Source organism: Acomys minous, assembly GCF_964271855.1.
Source record: "Acomys minous genome assembly, chromosome: 2".
NCBI classification, from domain to species: Eukaryota; Metazoa; Chordata; class Mammalia; order Rodentia; family Muridae; genus Acomys; species Acomys minous.
In genome coordinates, this window is record NC_140484.1 from 101243959 (window position 1) to 101252203 (window position 8245).

The 8245-nt window shown below is 42.4% G+C and overlaps 1 long non-coding RNA gene across 1 annotated transcript; it reads left to right on the top strand.

Moving 5' to 3' along the window:
* Nucleotides 1-4149: 4149 nt before the first annotated feature.
* Nucleotides 4150-6794, top strand: LOC311583710. The gene is made up of 3 exons (XR_014774646.1): nucleotides 4150-4179; nucleotides 6005-6094; nucleotides 6556-6794. It is a non-coding gene; the product is annotated as an uncharacterized lncRNA (long non-coding RNA).
* Nucleotides 6795-8245: the final 1451 nt, after the last annotated feature.

The window sequence follows — 8245 nt, forward strand, 5'->3', positions numbered from 1 at the left end:
TTAGTCTGATAAACCTAACATGTGGCTCGTAGGTCCTTGGAACTACTTTGTGGCTAGAATGTGGAAGAGTTTGGTACTTAGAGCTAGAAAAGAGTATCATACTAGAAGCAGAGATTAATGAGCCATTTTGGTGAGGAGCTTGGAAGACAAGAATTCTAGATGGTTCAGCAGGTAAAGAAAGGTGTTTGTTACCTGAGAATGCAAGCCTGATGACCTGAGTCCAATTCCCAAAGCCCATGTAAAGACAGAAGGAGAGAACTGATTCCTTAAAGTTGTCTGTTGATCTCCACATGTATGTAAAGAAATTTTAATTCAGAACATGGCTGCTCTGGCAAGAGATTATATCCAAAGATCTTCTAGGCCCACGTGATCTGGCTAGAATACCAACATGCCATTAATCCCATCACTCAGGAGGCAGAGGCATGTATCTGAGTACTAGTCAGTTCTGTTCAGGTGGTTTGATTGAATCAGGTGGGAGGTAATGCAGTGCAGTTGAGTTTATGGTGGTTCAGTTTGTGGAATTCAGATGCAGTTTTACACAGGGAGAGTCTTACACACACAGATTGAAGAGAGAACAAGCTAGACACAGCTGAAGATAGTATGAGCCATAGAATGACGTGGAGCCAGAAGATTAGAACATATTGCCAAAGTTACAATAAGACTAAGAAGACAAACTCAGTCAGAGGCTGAGGGAGAAGCCAGCTTGAATCAGTCAGCTAGGAGAGAGTTTGAGCCAGAACAGCTGAGTTGAACCAGCCAGAGTTAAGAAAGAGAAAGGATGAGTTTATTCAGAAGTAAGTCTCAGAAGCTGAAAACATTCTAGACATAAATTAGATTGTACAGAAGCTAGAAGTTTCTAGGCTTAGGCCTAGGTTAGCAGACAAAGGCAGTAAGCCTCAGAGACAACAATTACATCAGGAAAATAAGTTAATATATGAATACCATGTGCTTGTATGTTCCCTACACACAAACATACACATGATAATAATAAACATTTTTACCCCCAAAATTGCTGAGATCGATGCGTACCTTAGAGGCATGAATCATGAAGTTTCAGAGATGAACAGGAAGACTATTGGGAACTAGGCTTCAAGGTACATGCTGTCAAAGAAACTGACTATGATCTACCATGTCCTAAGAACTTGAATGATGTTAAACTAAAAAACAAGGGACTAGTTTGTTTGGCAGAGGAAAGTTCAAGACAGTCAAGTGTTCAGGCCAGTGGTACGAATGCAGCTATAAGTGTTAAAGAGATCAGTGCCACTGAAGAGTTCCTCTAGTGTTACTCTAGGATACCAGGAGAGGTATCCTCGAGGTACAACCCCCACCCATCTGAGGCTTTACCTTGTGAAGATCCAAATTCATCTGAAAGAAGAAAACCTGACCTCAAAGAACCCCTGCTTCTCAAAGATAACTGTCTGGGACCACATTTCCCATGGCTTAGCTGCAATCTAAGGATATTAGCTTGGAGCTGGCAACAAAACTTGACAGCATCGTTCATGTGGGAGGTGTGGAAGACGCAAGATTAGGGGGACCATGGAGTCCTGTTCCCCTGGTTCAGTGATCACCTGGGGATAGGGTTGGAGTCCCCCCTAGAAGACCCTGAGAGACCACACTGTGTGAAGCTTTGAAGGTTAAGTTGAAGTTGTGATTGGGGCTGCAGGATATTGGAGATGCCAACACCAAAGACCATCCCCTGAGGAAAGCTGTAGTCATAGAGCAGAGCCAACCTAAGAGAGAGGCTGTATGCGGTGCCATAACAAGGCTGGAGGGATGAGGATACTCCAGTCCTTTGGAGCCCGGCCAATTTCATCAAGGGCCACAGGCATGAAGTTGCAGGATTCATCTTTTGCCTTACTGTATTTTGATCTTCCTTTGGTTCCTCTTCGATGCCCCAGTTCTTCCATTCTGAATGAGAATGTTTATTTGTGCCGTTGTATATGGAAAAGATTTTTTTAAATCTCATAGCAGTTTATAGTGAAATCAGTCACCTTAAATCTCAGATGAGATGTGGACTTTGGACTTTGAAACTGTTGAAACTGCTAAAGGACTATGAGCACTTTTAAAGTTGGGTTGTGATTGAGATTCTGAGGACAAGGGGTGTAAGGCTATGCTTGAGAATGGAATCTTTGGGTGTCAAATTGGCAGGGAGTGGACCTGTGATGGTTAATATCAGCCTTCATCTTGATGAGCTCTAGAATCACCTGGGAGACCAGCCACTGAACATACCTCTGAGATTATCTTGATCAGGTTGACTGAGATGGAAAGACCTGCCTACTGTGGGCAACACCATTCCCCAGGCTGCGATCCCAGACTGTATAAACAGGAGAAAGCGGTCTCAGCACAGGCATCTGTTTTTTCTGGTTCCTGGTGGTGGCTGACCAGATGCTTTACGCTCCAGCTCCTGTGACTTCCCAACCATGGCAGAACCATTCACAGCTGTGAGTTAAAACAATCTTTCCTTACTTAAGCTGCCTTTCTCTGGGTGTTTTACTATAGTAACAGGAAAACTAACAACACCCAAACACGTTTGCGGGGCCTGAGACCTCCATTTTTCCCTTGCTTTCTGGAGACGGGGTTTGCATCATCATGCATTCCCTGCGCTGTCATCTGGGTGTCATCTAATACGTGTTATCAGTAGCACTCAGGGCAATGAGCCCACTATATTTTACAACCGGCCAAGGTAAACCCATTTTCTGTATAAGCTAATTATATCAGGTATTTCATTATAGTAACAGCTAAGTGGTAAATTATGACAGCAAAAGCATGAGCAATGGAGAAAAAAATTAGGTAAACCATACTCAAAGAATTACAATTTTTTTTATGACTCAAAGAACATTACTAAGAAAGTTAAGCCCAGAAAATAATATGTACTGGTGAGGATATGGAGAAATAAGTCCAGTTGTACATTGCTATAATGTAATAGAGCCATTATAGAAAAATGACCATAAGGATTCCCCGACAAAGCTAAAAGTAATTGCCCTATGATTTAAAAAGGAATTTCTAAATACCTTTGAGCACATACTCAAAAGAATTAGAAAGCAGAGACTCGAAGAGATATTTGTACATTCAGATCCATAGCAGTGTTGTTCACAAAAGACAACTCAACTATCCAGTAACAAATTAGTGGAAATCTAAGGAGGTGGTCAGTGGGGGAAACATGTGCTCTGCAAGAGTGATGACCTGAGTTTGGATACCCAAAAACCTATTGGAAGCCAGAACAGTGCTCACGTGTCTGTAATTTCAGCACACACCCAGAATGAGTTGGGAGGCTGAGACAAGAGAACTGCTAGAAGCAAGCTCCCCTGATGTACGAACAATAGGAGTGACTAGCAAAAGGGATCCCATCCCAAACAAGCTTGAAGGTAAGAACTGACGGCACCCAAGGTTGCCCTCTAATTTTCACATGCATGCCACGGCATGTGTGGGTGTGGGTGTGGGTGCGCGCGCGCGCACACACACACATGGATGCACACAAATTGAGTCAATAAAATGCGATATGTACAGACGAAAGAATAACATTCATCATTAAAAGGGGGCAACTTCCGATACACACTGACTGCATGTGGGCAAGCCTTCAGTACATTATGCTAAGTGAAACAAGCCAGCGATAGAAGTCTAAACAATCATTCTGTTTATGAGAAGAGCCTGGAGTAGTCAGACTCGGGAAAGGGAAGCACAATAGCTGTTGCTGTTCACTGGAGGAGGAAGCGATGGAACGCTTGTGTTGAATGGGCACAGGAGTTTTGCTGGGGTAAATTAAAAACTTATGCCATACGAGATGGTCACACAATACCGAATAATACTCTATGCCACAGGACTGCTCACTTATAAACGATTAGAATGGTAAGCTTTGTGTTAAATGTATTTTGCCACAGTAAGAAAAAAGGCACACTGAAATACCATTTCATCCGCACTAGAATGGCTATAATTTAGGAGGAAAAAAAAAACAGGAAATAATTGTTGAGTAGGATGTGAAAAAATTGAAGCTCATTGCTTTAGGGACTTTGAACAGTGCAGCTGAAGAAAGTGTGGTAGTTGCCCCTCCTAGCTCAGTCCACAGGGGCTGAACTGGACCACCAGCATCCTCTGCTTGTCACCACGGAACTCTGGAGCACGTTGCCCCAGACAACCATTGTCGGGGGAGCTGGAAGCCCCAGGGCACTGGTGGAGAAGAGGGTCTGTATGAAAGTGGCTTCTTTCTGTCCTTGCCTTTAAAAATACCTATCCTTTTGCCACCATAGTGATTGAAAGACAATTAAGTCAGCGATAGCTAAGCTATAAGATGTAGAACCAGAGAGGCCAAGTATAGAGCAATTGACTAGGGGAAGCAAAGCTTGTTAGGAAAGGGATAGAGCCGGGTGTGGTGGTGCTGAGCATTCAGGAGGCAGAGGCAGGTGGATCGCTGTCGGTTTGTGGCCAGCAGGGTCTACAAAGTGAGTCCAGGACAGCCAAGGCTACACAGAGAAACCCTGTCTCAAAAAAAAAAAAAAGGAAAGAGAAATAGAATAGATATTTATAGATGGAATGAGAAGATAAAGTGGGGAGTCAGGGAGAGGAGAATGGGAAAGGGAATCCAGGGATAGACAGCTAAAATTAAGAGCCATCTGAGGGGGTAGTATTGAAATCTAATACAATAGAAGCATTAGAAAATAGATAAATATATGAAAGGTGATCTAAATGAAATTGCCAACTAATGAGGGAGATAGATCCATCTCTTGTCACCAAATGAAGCTTCCAATACCAGGATTGGATTATAGCTAATTGAGTTTTTGTCCAAAGGAGTCCCATAGGAATTCCCAAACAACCCGGTCTTGTTGCCAAGACAATAGGCTGGCTGCTCTTCCCACACTGATGGTAAGGCCGCCATTGTTGAAGATAACACCTACACAGCTCACTGAACAGGAATAAGTTGAGATGGTACCTTCAGCCCTACATTCTAGAGTCTCGAGTACAGGCATATAATCTGTAGGCTACAAAAGAAGAAACATAAACGCCAACATAACCACAACCTTCTGATCTACAATACAGTCCTGACTGCAAGGCATGCTAGGGCAATGGCGACATAAGCCTTGTAGCAGTAACATGCCAATATCTGATTTGAGTGAAGGCCTATTCTTTGAAATAGAACTCATACTTGACACTGGTCGGGTGACCAAGAAGCTGAGGTTAGATAGGTCATGGACCTAGGGGAAAACCAACTACCACTGTCCTAATAGGAAATGTAGCAATAAAATGCCTCCCAACAACACCCTGCTACACTCATAGATCAATGCCTTGTTCATGGATTATCAGAAAAATCCTCTTTCTGCAGCATATGAGAACAAACAGAGACCCACAGCCAGACATGAAGAGATGGAGAGACCTTAGAACACTCAACCATAAAAGGGATGTCTTCATCAAACCTATTCCCTTAGCGCTAGAACATTATAGAAGAGGAAACAGAGTGTAAGAGCCAGGGAGAGGAGGAGAAGAATCCAAGAAAACAAGGCCCTTTAAAAATCAACATGAACTCACAGACACTGAGGTAGCATGCAGATAACCTGCATGGGTCTGTACCAGGTCATAGATAGATAAATAGATAGATAGATAGATAGATAGATAGATAGATAGATATAGATATTATATATTACATGTGCATGTACAGTATGCTGTATAACATTGTGTGTGTGTGTGTGTGTATATACATATATATATATATATATACACACATACATATACACATAGGCATCTGGTTTAGTGTTTTTATGGGATTCTTGGGTGTGAAAATGAGTGGGTCTCTGATTCTTGTGTCTGCTCTTGGACTCTTTTCCTTCTGTTTGTTTCGTCCAATCCTTTAGAAGCCTTCCAATGTTTTGTCCAGTCCCTTAGAAGATTTCTAATGTTTTTCTAAGGAAAGATAGAAAGGAAACGGATCCATATGAGATGGGAGGTAGGGGAGTGTAGCTTGAAGGAGGATAATCAAGATAGATTAGGAGAGAGAAAAGTTTATTTTAAATAAAAGGGAAAAATAACTGGAAGAAAACCAAGCCCACAGAAAGGAGACCACTCATCCCGATGAACCCTGAGATACTGTTACCTCACAGGCTCTGCGGTAAGACATTAATTCACCATGAGTAGGGGAGGACTTTGCACACATTGAGAGCTGAGTGCTGAGCAGCATTATTCTGCTAATATTGAGCCCTGTCCAGTCATGCATGCCATGCTAATGTACCTGGAACAGCCCTTCACAGATAGTGCTAGTCCCTTCTATATTAAATTAACCCTGTACCCTAAGCTCTGTGTTGAAATGGAAATTCTTATCACTTCCAAGCTGCTATTGACTAGCATTTTCTGAAAATCCCCTGAGAAATGACTGACGCTGGATTATCCAGAGAGGGTAATGAGGCTAAGAAGGAAGTTCCAGTTAAGTTAATTCAACTTGCGTTATTAAATCAGGTTATTAGAAATCTATGTATTCTAATGATTTCATTAGAATAAGAAGCTCTTCACATTCATACACACTGGCTGACAAAATTATACATGAAGGAAATGTTTTTTTTTTTTTGCCTTTAGGAAAACTATCAAACTCATGAAGCAAGCCGCATGAGACCTGGTGATTCTCATCCATCAACTGAACTGAAAATAATGAAGTGAAATTTATCACTTGGATTTGAAGCAGGAGCCACCTTCAACCAGACCTCCTTCACTAACAATTCTTAAAATTAGAAACCAAAGGAAAACATTTAGCTTGTGGATTAATAAAGTCTCTGGAAACAGTCATCAGGACTCACTCATCTTTCCTGTTGTCCTTTAGCGTTTCCCCACAGCCGCTGTGCCACAACAGCAAAACCCTGAGACCTATTTGTCAGAGAATGTGATGGCCTTTCTATTCACATACTCTCTGGGTGCTCTGCTCAAAAACATCCCGGCCTTTGCCTCCTTTATGCTCCCAGAAATCAGTGGGTCATTCTTGCTGAGAATGGCTTTCTTTGATCCCTATGCAACCTTCATCCAAGCTTTGGGGCTTTTCTTGTTTGTGACAGGTAAGATGGTAAAATGGGGAGGCAGAAGTTGGAGCCATCCTGTTTCGTTGCTGTGACATGATTCCATGTTAGTTATTTTTTTGTTTGTTTGTTTGTCTTGTTTTGTTTTTTTGAGACAGAGTTTCTCTGTGTAGCCTTGGCTGTCCTGGGCTCATTTTGCAGACCAGGCTGGCCTTGAACTTACAAAGATCCGACCGCTTCTGCCTCCTGAGTGCTGGGATTACAGGTATGCACAACCATGACCGACTCAGCTGTGTTTGTTTCTCAGTTTCTCGCTTAACCTGGATATCACACAAACAACTGAGACTCTTTTGTATTTGTTTAATGATACACTTTACAATAATTGAGCAGCTATTACTCTATTCTTTTAACCCTCTAAGCTAATCTGGTTTCCTCCCAGTGTACATCCCAGAGATGCTTGTACTTCATAGCTTTCCCTGCTCCAGCTCCTCGCCTGATCTCTCCTGGACCTCTCTGGTGACTCAATGCCCTACTTCCTCCTCCAACTCCTCCTCTCCTAGCTGGCAGGAAGTCCAACCCTATTCTCTCTCCTGCTCAGCAACTGGCTGTAAAGCGTTTATTGGCATACCAGGGGGACAACTGGGGAGCAGTGTCTATACAACACTGAGACAGGAGACTCTCAGAACAAGGATTGCAACCAGATATGGGAGGCACAGAAATGAGCATTTGACTTGCACAATAACCTTATGCCCACAATTCCACATCCTGTTGAAAGCGCTGCTGTTATCCACCTCCTGCGTCCCTATGAGAATTAAATGATGTGATAATGTAAAATCCTTAAGATAACACCTGGCTTATGGCACACTCCACGAGCCAATCGTCTTTCTACTGTGTTTCTATTGGTACTCATCCCTAAATTTACATCTCTGAGATCCAGCTTCTCACCTAGGAAAAGTTAAGTGGGAAGAGACCAAAAGGTAACTTTGAATCTGGTGCAAGAATAGACAAAAAGCAACACTACTACAGCTTACGTCGCATATCCACCATATCCACCATATCCACTCTTACACAGTGATGGTTGGTAACTTCAGTACCACATTTTCACCAACAGATGGGTCATCCAGACAGAATCTAAACAGAGAAATGTGGGAGCTAACTGACATCATAGAGCAAATGGACCTAACAGATATTTATACAATATTTTACCCAAACACTAAAAGAATACATCTTCTTTTCAGAAGCTCATGTTAGTTTCTCCA